The sequence below is a fragment of the Phoca vitulina genome, unplaced genomic scaffold (genome assembly GCF_004348235.1).
Source record: "Phoca vitulina isolate PV1807 unplaced genomic scaffold, GSC_HSeal_1.0 scaffold5, whole genome shotgun sequence".
NCBI lineage: Eukaryota > Metazoa > Chordata > Mammalia > Carnivora > Phocidae > Phoca > Phoca vitulina.
In genome coordinates this window covers 60,553,637-60,569,965 of record NW_022589708.1, presented here as the reverse complement: position 1 = coordinate 60,569,965, position 16,329 = coordinate 60,553,637, and the positions used below count along the sequence as shown (strand labels likewise).

Below are 16,329 nucleotides of genomic sequence, written 5' to 3'. Positions count from 1 at the left end.
AGGGAAATTCTTCCTGTGACTACAACTTTTGGTTGTATTATATAGGAAGAAGCAGAATTGTTCACTTGTTTTAGAAATGTTTATGTTTTACTTAGTGCTAACTATTCAGCACCTAAACATTTTTGGAGGTTGAATATAAATCCCATGGCATTTAAAGTACATGCAGTTCAGATTCACTTTGTTCTATTTCTACTGAATTGTACCTCCATTGCTTAATTCAGTAAATATATATTTTCTTACCACATAAATCTTTGTTTTTCTTCTCTGTTTTATTTTGCAACATTTGTAATTTAGGTAGGTTTGCCATGAACTTTTCAGTTTGTTCCTATAAAATGGATTTATTTTCCTTTTATATTCCTTTGTTATATGTAGTGCTATACAGGCTTATTGGTTAACGTTTTGATCTAAGTATTTTTGAGTTCAAAGACAAATTTGAAACTTTCTATTATTTGGTTATTCTTATTTGGTTGTCAGGTTGTCAGTGTATAGAAGAACTATTAATTTCCTGTTTCCCTGCATCACATTTTATGAGTGGGCAAGGCATTTACCTCTTACCACCTATTAAAAATATTTCTTAGGATGCTTCCTTAGAAAAGCTGATTTTCATGGAGAGGCTGAGGACATTTGTAATTTAAACCTGTATTTTCCTTTTCCCAGTTAAGTTTTTGTCTGTAAAGCTTACAAAATATTTGAGGTTGAAGGTGGTCCTGCTGTGCTGTTATCACTTTGACCAAGAGAAGAGCCTGGGGATTAGGCTGTTTTTGCATGTTAGGTTTTATTAATTCAAGAAGGGGGAGGGATAAATGCTTCTCAGTTTATTTGATGAATAACTAAGGATGCATGGAGTAATACTAGTGCTTATGTCCTGAATTGGCACATAAAAATGACACTAGCATTAAAATAATTGAGGAAGCCACAATTTTCAAATGAAAATGATTGAGTAAGGTGTTTAATTAGAAGAAAACATCTTCCCACAGGTATTTTTCTTAAGACTTTATCTTGCTGACTTAAATATTAAATGTTTCTTACTCAAAAAAGGATAGATCATCAAGAATTTTGGATGTCTGAAATATTTAATACTAAATATAGCTCATGTGTTTTCTTTCTAAGAGTACTTTGTGTTTGCCTCTTTTCTGTGCAATACCTTTATTCTGTAACCTCAGTGTTTTTACATAGTAACTTCCCTTTCACATTCTATGCAAGGATATGTAGAGCCCACAGTACTAAATACTTGTATTATAATCTTATTACTGAAGGAAATGAGATAAGGTGAGCTAGATGAAAGGGACAGAGGATATTGTTTTTATAGAGCATCTAAAAACATTTATGTAAGTTTCCAAATAATTTTCTTAAATATCTAAATGTGGGTACATATATATTTATTCAGATACCCCCACACCTACTCCCTGAACATACATAAACATATGTGATTTTCCATAACTAATCCCAAGAGTATTTTTAATGTCTATATTGCATGTGTTAATTTAGTTAGTATGACTAAAAATAAAACCTCTTTGAGGTATTAGTAATTAGGATACTAACAGAATTTGCAGGACGGCCGTAAGGTGAAAGTAGCTGAGAAAAAATGACTCTTGGTGAACGTTTTCTTCAAGCACTTTGGACATCCCAGTAAAAACTTCCTTGCCCTTGTGTATAGAAATCCTTCTAGATATTTAATTTTGATAATCAGTACCATTTGCTGATATTTCTACAATCATGGAACAATTGTGTAGCTTCTAGTCAATCTTTTCCTTAGAAATTATAGCAACACCTCATTAAATTGCGTATCATTGCAGCAGAATGTGACACATGTATTTTTCACATGTGTTCATCAGGGTTTCGAATAATGCTGATCTTTTGAGAGCCACTCCAGGGTATATATTCAAAAGAATTGAAAGGACTTAGAACGGTTCCTAACCTACTACCCTGAGCCCTTGATGAAGACAATCCTTGAGCAGTTCCTAAAAGGAGATACAATATGTGTTTAATTTTTTAAGGATTTTCAATGCCAAGTTTTAACCTCATTAAAAAACAGTGGCTTTTGGGGCGCCTGGGTGGCTCAGTTGGTTAAGCGGCTGCCTTCGGCTCAGGTCATGATCCCAGGGTCCTGGGATCGAGCCCCGCATCGGGCTCCCTGCTCGCCGGGGAGCCTGCTTCTCCCTCTCCCTCTGCCTGCCTCTCTGCCTGCTTGTTCTCTCCCTCTATCTCTCTGTGAAATAAATAAATAAAATCTTTAAAAAAAAAAAAAACAAAAAAAACCAGTGGCTTTTAAGACAAGATCAAGTTGAATGAATCTTAGGGAGAATAATTTTAACCAACTTTATTCTTCAGTATAAAGAAGTGTTTGTGAATTTAGCAAATTCAGGTAGAGCTTTAATAATGCTGCTTTGTTCCTTTTATGCAAGCAGTATCTATTTAGTACTCTACAAAATACAGGCTTTATTTTTTTTCTTTTATTTCTTAAAGATTTTATTTATTTGAGAGAGAGAGAATGAGAGAGAGCACATGAAAAGGGGGAGGGTCAGAGGGAGAAGCAGACTCCCCACTGAGCAGGGAGCCCAGGACTCCAGGATCATGACCTGACCCAAAGGCAGTCGCTTAACCAACTGAGCCACCCAGACGCCCCCAGGCTTTCTTTTAATGTTGGTAGGTAAAGTACTGAAAACTTGATTCCTGTTTGGGTTTTTTGTTTCCCTTAGGTTATTAACAAATGTATTAACAGTAGTTTTATATTTATTGAGCTACAGACATGTTGTCAGAAGAAAGTAGATTATAATACTTGGACATACTACTGTGCTGAGTATTAACTGGAAACAATGGTAAATGGTATTTTGTAAATTTTTTAAGGCCCTGAACTTTTTCTAATTTTTAAATGGTGCTAAAGAATACATAATATCAAATTGACCACCTTAACCCTTTGTGTTTTTTTTTTTTAATTATTTTTTTAAGTAATCTCTACACCCAAGGTGGGGCTCAAACTCACAACCCAGAGAGATTAAGAGTTGCATGATCTTCCAACTGAGCCAGCCAGGTGACCCCCATCTTAGCCATTTTTAAGTGTACAATTTGGTAGTATTAAGTATATTCACATTCACAGTCTCCAGAACTTTTTCATATCTGCAACTTGAACCTGTTAAGCATAACTCCTTTTTTCCCTCTCCCCAGCTCCTGGCAACCACCATTCTATTTTATATCTCTACAAATTTGAGTACTTTAGAGATACCTCACATAAGTAGAATCATACAGTGTTTGTTTTTGTGATTGGCTTATTTCACTTAACATAAATGTCCTCACCATTCATTCCTGTGTTAGCTTATGCCAGGATTTCATTCCTTTTTAAGGCTGAATAATATTCTATTCTATTCTATGTGTATACCACATTTTGCATATCCATTCATCCATAATGGACACTTGGGTTGCTTCCACCTCTTGGTTATTGTGAATGAATAATGCTGCTATGAACATGGTGTGCAAATGTCTCTTTGAGATCCTGCTTTCAATTCTTTTGAATATATACCCTGAAGTGGAATTGCTGGATCATGTAATTTTATTTTTAAATTTTTGAAAAATTCCTATTTTCCATAGTGGTTGCAGTGTTTTATATTCCCACTAACAGTGAACAAGAATTCCAATTTCTCTAGATCCTTGTCAATGCTGTTTTCTGTTTTTCTGATTTTGGCCATCATAATAGGTGTGAGGTGATAGCTCACTGGTTTATTTGCATTTGCCTAATTATATTGAGCATCCATTCATATGCTGGTTGGCCATTTGTATATTGGCTTTGGAGAAATGTCTGTTTAAGTCTTTTGCTCATTTTTTAATTGAGTTATTTGGCTTTTGTTATTGAATTGTAGGAGTTCTTTTAAGTATTTTGGATATTAACCCCTTACCAGATATGTGATTTGCAAATTTTTCTCCCATTTCATGGGTTTTTTCACTCTTGATTGTGTACTTTGATGACAGGAGTTTTAATTATTGATGTAGTCCAGTTTTATTTTTTTTGTTGCCTGTGCTTTTGGTGTCATATGCAAGAAATTGCCAAACCCAATGTCTCTGAAGCTTTCTTCCCCCTCTATTTTCTTTTAGGAGTTTTAGTTTAGGTCTTGCGTTTAAGTCTTTAATCCATTTTGAATTAATTTTTATATGTGGTGTATGGTAAGGGTCCAACTTCATTCTTTTGTCTATGAACATCTAGTATTCCTAACACCATTTGTTGAAGAGACTGTCCTTTCCCCATTGAAAGGCCTTGGCTAGTCCCTTGAACTTATAAACCTCTTAAAATTATATTCAATAATTTTTATTGGCCAATAATTCTTATTGGCAGATAGAGGACTTTACAGTCAAACTTGCTTAAAAGTTTTTTCTCCATCTGTATTTAACTGTAAAAGAAGTGCAATAGCCAGAAATGTGAAAATTGAAATCCCAGTCCTGACCTTGATATTAAGTTACTATGTAACATTGGATAGTCACTTGAGCACCCTGTGCCTCTGCTTCTTCATATTCCAGATTCCTAATAATGAAGCCATTGTCCTCTTATTCTAGAATTGATTGGAGGTTTAAATGGGATGGTATATTAAAATATACTTTCAAAATTGTGACATGCCCAGGAGACACAAAGCATACTTTTTCCCCTCAATAGATTAGTTTATTTACCTCTAGTTCATTATTTTTCAGCTTTAAATGTGAAATTGTAAGAATTTAGAGATTTTTAAAGTGGATTTTTATTACATGCTTTGAAATCTTACAGCATATTAAGTGTATATTTTTTTCCCTTGGGCTTTGTATTGCTTCCTGAGGAAGCAGTGTGAAAAGTAAATGCTGTAACTTGGCTAGAGTTGTCTTAATGGCAATCGGTAAATATGACGAAGTATAGGGATGGTGTTTTTTAAAAATGCATTAAATGAAAACTAGATGTAAGATTCAGATAAGTCAAAGTCATTTTTTTGCAGGAATACAAGTTAGAGAAGGAACCTTCACACAGGACAAAAAGCACATGTTTTAGGATTCTTTCAAATGGGGAGCTCCCCCTAGTGTGTTTAAGATGAGATTTACACAAGTTTGTTTGCAAGAGACCTTTGAGGAGCACATCTGTTGGGTGTATCAAGGGATATTTTAGTAAGAAGATTTGAGCTCAAAGTAGCGTAAAAGTGGATATGATTTATTTCCTATTGAGCATTAGTTTTAAAGGTGGTAGTTTAAATGAAAAATTTTAAGACCCAGATTTTATTTTCTTTGACAACACTTGCTATCATTTTTCTTCATAATTTTATAACCTAAGTCTCTGTTTTCTAAAGTATCAAAAAACTACTCTGTCACGATCTTTCAAAAGAAAATGAGAAAATATCCAAGGGACATTATTGCATTCTTAATTACAAATTATTGAAAAGAAGTAATAAGTATGAAAGGCAAAAAATAATAGGTTTTGCTTCTTCAAAGAGAATTTTATTTTCCCTTCATGCAAGAGAATGTTAATAATTATATATTAAATTATGTACAGCTGGAAATTAAAAGGCCAGGAACAAATGTAATATTTGGATGAAAGAATTTCATTTATTCAAGTATTTTAAGTTGATTTAAGGTCATTTGTGGTTAGAATTAGTGAAAGGATTATTTAGCCATGTTCATGTCATGGATTTCTCCAAAGAGATTGTGCAATATTTTATAACTTGAAATTTCTTAAATATTTTAAAATTATTTTTAACTAATACAACCCTTTACTCAAGTTTTTAATCTATGTAAAATCATCTTGGTGGCCTTTTTTTTTTGTTTGGTTGATCAGTGCTCACATATACCAATCCTGTTTTCTTTCATTTTAAAAAAGTATTGTCCTTATATATTTTGTTTAGCCTTATTATTACTTTTCTTAATTTAAGCATGGTCCCCAGACCATAAACAAAATACTGAAGTTTTTTTTATTTCTGTTTTAGTTTGTCTTTATTCCCTGATTCTTCTTCCCCCAGCCTTTTTATTGAGGTATAACTTAGATACACAAATCTAAATGTGAAGCTTAGTGAATTTTTATATACACTCTTGAGAACAAAATTGAACTTTTGCATCTACTGACAGAAGTTTTCATTGGACCTTTATATGTATTTTATTGTGACTATTATTTTATGGGACTTTAGAATTGAAAGTCATGCTAGAAGTTTACTCCATCTTCCTCATTTTTTACATAAAGAAAATAAAGGCTCATTTTATTTTTTTATTTTTTTAAAGATTTTATTTATTTATTTGACAGAGAGAAACACAGCGAGAGAGGGAACACAAGCAGGGGGAGTGGGAGAGGGAGAAGCAGGCTTTCCGCCCAGCGGAGAGCCCGACGCAGGGTTTGATCCCAGGACCCTGGGATCATGACCCGAGCCGAAGGCAGACGCTTAACGACTGAGCCACCCAGGCGCCCCAGGCTCATTTTATACATAAAGTAAAGGCCAGAAAGTAAAGGCTTTGTTTCTTCACACTTATGAAGTATTTTAAAAGATTGAAATTGGTTATGGAACAATTATGATGCAGATTTTATTAGTAACTTGTATGTTACTTAAGAACAAATTTTTTTTTTTTTTTTTTTAAAGATTCCATTTATTGACAGAGACAGTCACAGTGAGAGAGGGAACACAAGCAGAGGGGGTGGGAGAGGGAGAAGCAGACTCTCCGCCGAGCAGGGAGCCCGATGCGGGGCTCGATCCCAGGACCCTGGGATCATGACCTGAGCTGAAGGCAGACGCCTAATGACTGAGCCACCCAGGCGCCCCAAGAACAAATTTTATTTGAAAGTATAACCAGTAGATCTGAATCCCTTTTGGGGGTATGTTTGTATTTCTTTAATGGAATATGCTTTCTTTCAATTCCTCTGTGAAAACCAGGAGTTTCATTTTGTCAGTGTGTTATGTTTAGCCTTGTAACACTGTATGGAAATACTGTTACATGCAGTTGGATTTTCTTCCCACTCTCTTCTTTGGAAAAAAGTAAGAATATGAATGTGGGGGATAGTTGATAAGATTTTACACCACTGTTATTTTAAGGCCTAAATACTAATATATGTATATATTTAATGATACTTCTTAATTTTGTATTTCATAGTTTATTAAGTTTCTGATATAGTGGGTTCATACAGAGTTATTAACCTAGTCAGTTGATTAGTTGGCTTTTCCAGTGTAGTATGCCAGCTAGTATGAGCGTTACAATATAATTTTTTATCTAGTTTGTAAGATTTGTAATTAGTTAACCATCATGTTTCCTTTGATGTAAGATAATTTTGAAAACCTCTAAGCCTTGTGTTTCAAGATTCAGAAAATGGTTTGGTTCTATCAGTTCCCACTCTACCCATGAGTTCCATGTAACCTCTCTGCTTCAGTTTTGCCATTAGGAAAATGAGATGAAAGGATCTATGCTGCAGGATTATGGTGAAGATTAAGTGATACACAACATAATTTATTATAACACCTATTACCATTTTTGTGAATTTCAAAAATTGGAATTGTGGGCACATAAGAGTATTTTATCTAGCTATTTTCAGGACAAGCAGTGTGGTGATACGGAAAGAACCACTTCATTAGAACTGGCTGTGCCTGGTCCTGCTACTTACTAGCTTAGGTTGTATTTTTTTTTTTTTTAAGATTTTATTTATTTATTTGAGAGAGAATGAGAGAGAGAACATGAGGGGGGGTGGAGGGTCAGAGGGAGAAGCAGACTCCCTGCTGAGCAGGGAGCCTGATGCGGGACTCGATCTAGGACTCCAGGATCATGACCTGAGCCAGAGGCGGTCGCTTAACCAACTGAGCCATTCAGGCGCCCTAGCTTAGGTTGTATTGACAAGTCCGCTTAACTTCCCTGAGCTTCAGATTTCTTACCCACAAAATGGTGATAATAGCAATCTTGAGAATTTTTATAAGAACCAGAAATATTTGTTAATCATCTAGCAAAATGTCTGTTTGGCTCATGGTAGAAACTCAGATGATGATGATTATTGTCATCCCAATGTTATGTTAAACACTTAACTGGATAAAAGCTTTCTAATCTGAAACCTTTGGGAAAAGTTCTGCAACCCAACATATATGCAGTATAAGAAGTTAGAATTAGCTATTGAGTAGTTCTAACGAAAGTAAAATTTTGTGCCTTAAGAAACATAATGGTTTTGACTTTGAATTGAGCTCCATAGATGGCTCCAAAAATATTTTCCCTTGGTTTTAAAAAGCCTTTTCTCCAAAATCTCTTTTTCTTTCTTTCTTTTTAAAGATTTATTTATTTGGAGGGAGCGCATGAGCAGGAGGGGCAGAGAGAGAGAGAGGGAGAGTCTCTCCAGCAGACTCCAAGCTGATGTGGGGCTCAGTATCATGACCCTGAGATCAGGACCTGAGCTGAAACCAAGAGTTGGACGCTTAACCAACTGCACCACCCAGGGCCCCCCCCAAATCTCTGTTTCTTGTCCAAAACCAGTTTGGTAACATGAATGATTTAATAAACCAGACAAGTTCTAATTTTCAAAGCAAGAAGGTTTTAATCTTTGAGGAAATTTAGATGAGTGCATTTCTAGGGCTTTGTATATTTTAGAGTTTAAGTTGGTGATGGTTGGGATAGAGGTTGGAGGAGGATGTTCTTGTGCAGAAGAAAGGTCAAATGTGAAATATATGATTCGATTTATTATTTGTAATGTAGGTTTATGTGGGAAAAACAGGAAAAGCCTAGAAAGGATTATTTTTATGTGATAATAGTTCTTTTTTAGAGCATATGCAATTTGAAATTCGATTATTGGTATAGTGAGAGATAGTTGCACATAAAAAAATAGTTTAACTTAAGAATCTTATAATTAAGAGGATTAGTTGTAACCGTAGGACAAATTTATATCAGTCTAGTGATATCTTATCAAGATTTATTCTAGTCCCTACACACTCTTGCTTTATTAATCTGTGCCTTAAAAGGGTATGACATTTTAACATTTTCTACCCATTAGTTTTGCCTAGATAAGCTGAGGGACTCATGGTAAAGGTCCTTGGAAGGATTATATCATGTAAAAAACTACTATAGAAATGAAAACAGTTTTGAGTATGTGAGAAGAAGAAATTGTAGTGTTAGCTATTAGTAATGCACTTTGTAACTAGTAAATGGCAGCGTTGTTGCTGGCATGTTAAAGGAAAACTTTCCCTTTGTCTTAAAGCTAGTGAACCTAGTTAGATATTAGGAAACATCAACAAAGTCTTCTGGTTATTTTGGAGTTTGAACGCCAGAAGTATCCCAGCAATTACTCTGAAATAAATTATTATATTATTATAAAAAACCAATAGATTATTTTTAATCACAGGAATTGAAGATGTTTGAGTATGCAGTGTTCTGTGAGAGGTTAGGCTGCAAACCCCAGTGAGTGTTGTTACAAAGGCTCCATCTGCAAGCCGACGATAGGCTATACGGTACTTTTGGATTATCCAAAACGATGTCTTTGTGGCCTCTGATAATGCCTGAGTTGTGATAGTTCCTGGTCATATATATACTTCGGCAGGTAACAACTAATGTAAAATTTTGAATTTTTGTTGTACAGTTTTAGTTGTCAATCCGTTTCTCAAAGCAGTAAGTTAGAAAGAAAAATCAAGAGATTGCATCCAGAAAATTGGGCCTAAATCAGGTAATAGAAAGAGTAAAAGGTCTTTGTATATAAATTTTATTGTTAATCCAGTATGGACAATGTCTAATCCCAAATAACATTATACTCAATGTAAATCTTTAATGTAATAAAAAAAGAGTTATTCTTAGAGCTTCCATTTTAGTGAGCTTATAGCAGTTATCAAAAATATGTAACAACTGTCCAGTCATCCATATATGACATCTGCTTTTTTATGAGATTCATTATTCAGATAAAACCTTGGTGGATTTGTATGTATAGTTAGAAGGGCTTATAAAAAACTTTTTGGCAGGAAGCCCAAATATTATGGGGTTAGTTTTTTGTTTCCTAAAAATGTCATTTATTTTGAAAATTTAAAACCTGTTGTAAACACTTGGGAAGGGACTTAGCACAAGGATCAATAAATGTTTGTCACAGTCTAGGAAGAATGGATTTCTAGAAACTGTTTTACTCAGGTACAAATACCTGTGTAATGGATTTGGAGAAATTTTAATGTTTCCTTCTAAAAAAACTTCTGAAATTGGGTTACCTTTCCTAGCAAATGAAAAATCATGTATTTTACAAAGCAGGACCCCTTAAAACTAATCTTGAATTATGATTTATCCAATTAAATTATTTTCAAGTTGGCCTTCAGCTATAGCACATGGGAAAAAATAGACTGTCAGTTTTTCCAAGTGCTTATCACGAATTTTTTTCCTTTATTAAATTTAATGCTTTATTGCTAACTTTGCTGACATGAAACATTTATTAGGCTGTTCCTCTTCATTTTCAGTTGTAGTTGTGAAGGTACTTATGTAGAACACTATGGTTGAAGTCCATCTGGTTTGTAGGAGGGCTATTGTGTGTGTGAATGATTCTTTTGAGACCATATATGTAGATGTTTAGAAGGAAGTAGCCCTAATGGTTAAAGATATGATTTAACCAGACCAAAGGTAATATCTGTAGATTTGGTGGTAATCAACACCCCAAGGAGATGATTAGTCTAAATGGTATAGGTAGATCTGTGTGTTTAATGAGGTCAAATTAATTTTCAGTATTATTGTTATATAACTTCATCTGTTTTTGAAAATATGTTTTCATCCTGGCTTTCATTTTTTACTTTTTCTGCCTTGTTTGCAACATGTTTACTATTACATGCTTTGCTGGAATAATTTTTCCCCAAATTGTCATTACCCAGTCCATTTCCTCTGGGTATGTTGGGTTCTTTATTCTGAATGTTAGTATTTCTTAAGATTATATTTCTGATATATCCTCATTACTCTGTTTATGCCAGTATAAACACTACTGCTATTACTTTTTAAAATATTGCCAAAACCAATTATTTATTTGTTAGGATACTCTTATTCAAACTTTAGACTCCTGTTCAAATGTAAAACTCAAATTCTGTGACTTATTAAATAATATTTCAAATATACTGAATTTATATTATTTTTGATGCAGTAATTCTTAGCCCTTTATGTTACTGAGTTTCCTTAACATTAATTATATTCATAAAGTCACGCTATTCTTCAGTTCTCACAGTATTTCTTACATGGTAACTGTTCGGTTTATTATTTAAATCAAATTCCAGGATATTGCTCCTTAGTCATTTTATTAAAATAAATATATGGAATTCCCTTCTACTTTTTTTTTTTTAAGATTTTATTTATTTGACAGAGAGAGACACAGCGAGAGAGGGAACACAAGCAGGGGGAGTGGGGGAGGGAGAAGCAGACTTTCCCTGGATCAGGGACCCCGATGCAGGGAGCCTGATGCGGGGCTCGATCCAAGGACCCTGGGATCATGACCTGAGCCGATGGCAGACACTTAACGACTGAGCCACCCAGACGCCCCCCCCCCCACTTTTGCCTAAGTCTTACTCCATCTGTTTTTAATGCTGTTAATATTTTTAACATAAGGAATTACATGGTTAGATAAAGGAACTGTATCGGTACACAATTGTATAATGGAATTACTTGAAACTAAAAATATATATCTTTTAATGTGGAATTTTAACATGTTTTTCTATAGTTCTAGACCTTAATATATTCTAAAATGGTAGGTTTTTATATAGTAGCAGATTTTTAAGGTTTTATTTTTGGTTACTAAGCACATTTTAATTTTGAAGAAGAGTACTTGTTTTGAATATGTAATAAATGCACATGGTTAAAAAGTTCAAGTATTAAAGAAAGTTATACAGTTGCTTCCATTCTTCAGAGGTAGCCATGCTTAATCAGTTTGTTATGTATCTTTCAGAGATCTTTCCTATGTATCCAATGATACTATTTTACAAGCACTAATTTCCTAAGATGAATATTTTAGACTTTTTTCATCAAAAGACTCATTTATGCATTTTACGTAATAATCTTAATGAATTCTAAAACAAACATAAAATTATAATTCTGGCCTTGGAATATTGATTTAAATGTAAGCCTGTCAGGCCTTTGTTGACTTAAATAATTATTATATTTTGTTTGGAATGTTTAACCAGCTGTGTATTCATCCCTGTAATGAACCTCCCTACCTTTTAAAAAAAGCTAAATCATATTAATGATATTTATTGAATAGAAGATATAATTAGCACATCAAAACTATGATTTCATAGATCTTATTGCTATAGTTTGAGGCAAAAATAAAAAAATGGAACTGACTTAAGGAAAAATAATAAGTATATAAATATTAGTACAGATAATAAGCAGATACTGAAAAAATTCTGGTTGTGGTATGCAGTTGTCTGAAGTTGAGCAATACTGAACAAAATGTAATTTATACCAGTTCACTTGTATTATGAAGTATGTATTAAAAGCTTCTCAGTTGTATATAGTTGTAATTGTGTTTATTATCAGTATTATGACTAAGAAATCTTTGGGTGTGAATTCCATTCTAAGCTACTTTTCTTTTAGAAAGAAGCTTAAAGTAGGTAAATATTATCCTTAATGTTTCTATATTTTCCATTTTCTCTATAGAATCTGAATTTTGACATATAGGGAGTGTCAAAATTTTTAAATGAAAATGAAGTGGTTTGTCATATTTTAGAGGTTCATGCATTGTTACCTCTTTATTAGATATGGTAATAGAGGAAAATAGGATAGATGATTCCAGCTTCATGTTTTTATTTATGTAGATTTTACAAAGATGTAAATAGGAGACCTAAAGATCTAGTTTAGCAACTTAAGCATCATTACAAAAATTTTTAACAGCAGTCCTAGTTAGTCCTTGTCCAGTGTATGCATGAGAACCTTTACTAATGTAGTACTTATTTCTCCGGGGAACTCTTTCCTTCTTCTAACATATTTGCTTGTTGTTGATGTTACTTAACTTGAAAAGGAAGTTTTATTGTAAAAAAGCACAGGCTATTTCTGGAAGTTTTTTATTTTCTTGCTAGGTGATAACTTTTAGCCTAGTTTAAGATGTTATACATCTTAACATCACTTCTGTTGATTTCTTTTGGCTGTACATTTCCTGGAATATGGCAAAATAACTAGACCAGAGTAGCTGTCGGTTAGCCGAAGATCCCAACACAGGAGAGCTGGAGGGCTGACTGTGGGTGCACATTTTCCCTTCAGCCCATGGGAAAAGTAGCTTTGACAGGCACTTGGCTATCCTTATGAGGGTGTTCTAAGGACTGGTAACATGATGGCACCGAAAGAAAATGAGCCCGTTGGTACTACAGCAGAGGTGGCCACAGAAGGTATTACTGAATGCTCGGGGGTGGCTTGCTTTTGCTTCAGAAGAGAATAGTTAAGACCCGTTTAAGGGTACAGTAAAATTCCTGTGCCCCTCCCCCTACTACATTTTAAATTAATTGGGTAAAAGTAAAAATACTGATTCTGAGAACCAGGTTAGTTTGTATTTGGGGGAAAGTTAGCCTTATTTTTATATTTTCAAAACTTTTCGGAAAATTTAAAAATTTTCAAAAACTATTTTTTTTTTGCAAAAATGAAATAGATGCTAGCAGATAAGATCTACTTACTTTAATTCTTTAAATTTCCTTACTGAGATTTTTATACCTTAATTGTTTTGTTTAATACCATGATAATATTAAATTATTGAGAGAACTGAACATTTTTGCTTTATTTTATCTTTAGCAAAAATTTTACTTGAGATTTTTGGCCAGCATTAAAATCAATTTTCTTTTCTTTCTTTTTTTATAAATCAGTTTTCTAAATGACAAGATTTCCATTAGTAAATAGCTCTAGAGGTAGAATATTATACCTTGCGCTATATTCTCAAGGGACATGTTTAGATTTCTTTTTGCCAAAGAGCCACAGCTCTGAGAGAACCATCTGATTTTAATTCTGCTAATGACAAAAGTAAACTTTTAGTCCCTCTACTGGTTGGCTTTGTCGTAGCAGAGCTTAATATTATTTTGTGGGGAGATTTTATAACTAAGATAGAGGCTGTTTATAACTTTATGATCAAGGTGAATTTTGAGGGATATTCTAATATGGACAGTCATCTCCAAATTGAGTGACTTTATAAACATACTTGCTAAGAATAAAAATGTACCATATTTATTCTTAAAGATTTGGGAATTATTAAACTATGTTGACTTGGCACCAAATGGCTAATGGCATTATATTGCAATGATTAAATCACAACTTTTAGACCTTTGAAATGTTAAATTATTCTTTATAAAACATGCAAAAAATCTTGTGATACTGGTAGACAGCCAGAAATGTGTTTTAATTTCTTGGGTAAAACTGTTGTGAGAGAAAGATGTCAATTATTTCTTGTGCTTCTGCCAAGAATAAGTGCACTACCAAAGGCAGGGGAGGAGAAAACTTTGTTGGAGCAACATCATCGGATCATTTTCTGCAGGTGATTTAGAAATTTACGCTTAAATTATTAATTCTAACATTTATATATAGAGGTAGGGATAATTTGTTCCTGAAGAAATAAAAAACGCCCTTTTGTATATACACTCATTAAGTCATTATTCTAATTTTTATCATGACTAATCCTATTGCTTTTCTTAGTGTGATTTTTTTTTTTTAGTTAACATACCCCTATTGCTTTCCTTAGTGTGATTCTTGACTAAACTTATGTCAGAGAGGAAGGGATCTTAGGCATGTTAGGGTTAAATAAATAGGTGAAATGAGGATGGTCATATTTTTCTTTACTTTTCTCTACCTTTGATCTCTGTCTGAATTTTCCAAAATTTAAAGCCGTTAAAGAACTTAATGTTGTTTTATCTTGCTTTCATATATATGCTTTTTGAAAGTTGGCTGAAATTATTTAGTTTTCAAAAGTAGATGTTGATATATATTGCATTTTGCTTCAGTGTTTTTGTTGGGGGGAGGTGTACTGATTTATATATAGAAAAATTGGTGGGTAAGACATTACAAAACAACAGGAAACTAAGGAAAGAAATAGTTCTCCTCTAGTTAATTTTGCTGCAGACAGAATATATTAAATAAAGCCAAACTGATTGTAACACCATTCATTGTTGTGTGAATATGGCACAGTCCAGGTTGGTGTAGAACTGTATCCAAGAGAATTTAGTTGCTACCAACAGGACTTTCAGATGATGATATTTAGAGTTGGAATAAGGTTTTGGCTGTGTCAGTTACCAGCTGGCTGACTTTGGATTATATTATTTAATCTCAGTGAATATTTTACCTCACCAAGTTTTTAGGGTTAAATGAGATAATACAACTGTTTTATTGTTATTATCAAGTACCTGATTATTCTAGTAATTTCAGGCCTAGCCTCTGTGGAAAGTATTATATGTATCACTCTAGTAAAGTTTCAACTAAAAGCTTGTTGTCAAGGAAAAAGTAACTTTTATTTTGATGTTCGAATTTAGCTTAATTTTTAATACCTCAAAGACTTGGCTAAATTTTAATTCGTTTTAACTTGATCTTTAGATATTACGGTCCTTAAGAAAGTATTAGTTTTTGGATGGACATCATCATAAAGTTCTTTTTTCTTTTAAAATTAAATTAATTTATTTGACAGAAGGAGAGTGCGTGTGTGTGTAAACAGGGAAAGTGGCAGGTGAGGGGAGAGGGAGAAGCAAACTTCCCGCTGAGCAGGGAACCCTGATGTTGGACGCCATCCCAGGACCCTGGGATCATGACCTGAGCTGAAGGCAGACTCTTAACCTACTAAGCCACCCATCCATGAAGTTCCTAATATATCATAGATCATTGTTCTTTAATTATAGATGTGACTAACTTTCTGGCCTCTGGAGGATAATTCTCAGTGTGCTTACATAGGAATAAGAATTGATGGATGTCACACTTTCATTCAGGAAATATGGAAGAAAATTTTAGTTAGGTTAAAATGTAGAGGTGATACAGAAACACTGTTGCAAGTATTTGGTCCATGTTGTGGTGGCTTTAAGAGATTTACTGATTTGTTTTTTGAAAGGCAGCAAGTTATACAGAGTAGTTTTAGCTTAAGGGTGGAAGCAAGATACAATAATACTGAAGATATGAGGACATCTTGGTCTTTTTTATCTCCCTTTGCCAATTTTTGATCTGCAGTGGAATTTGTAGAGACCAGAAGAAAGTTTTTGTTAAATGTACATTTATTATTTGTGAGGTTGGAGATTATGTATCATGCACCTAACACAGTGCCTGATATATGGTAGCCACTCAGTAATTATTTGAATGACAAACAGGAATAAATGATTAGCAGATGGCAAAACAGATATAGAAGGCAGGTAGTGTATCCTTGTATCCTAGCAAATTCATAAGTTAGAAAAGGTATTTGTATTGAGGTAAAGGTAACAT

The 16,329-nt window shown here is 33.7% G+C and overlaps 1 protein-coding gene across 1 annotated transcript in view; it reads left to right on the top strand.

Annotated features, from left to right (window-relative positions):
* The window catches only part of INTS6 (integrator complex subunit 6), an 89,819-nt gene that overhangs the window by 3,075 nt on the left and 70,415 nt on the right, over positions 1–16,329 (top strand). The gene's annotated exons all lie outside the window — the stretch shown is intronic.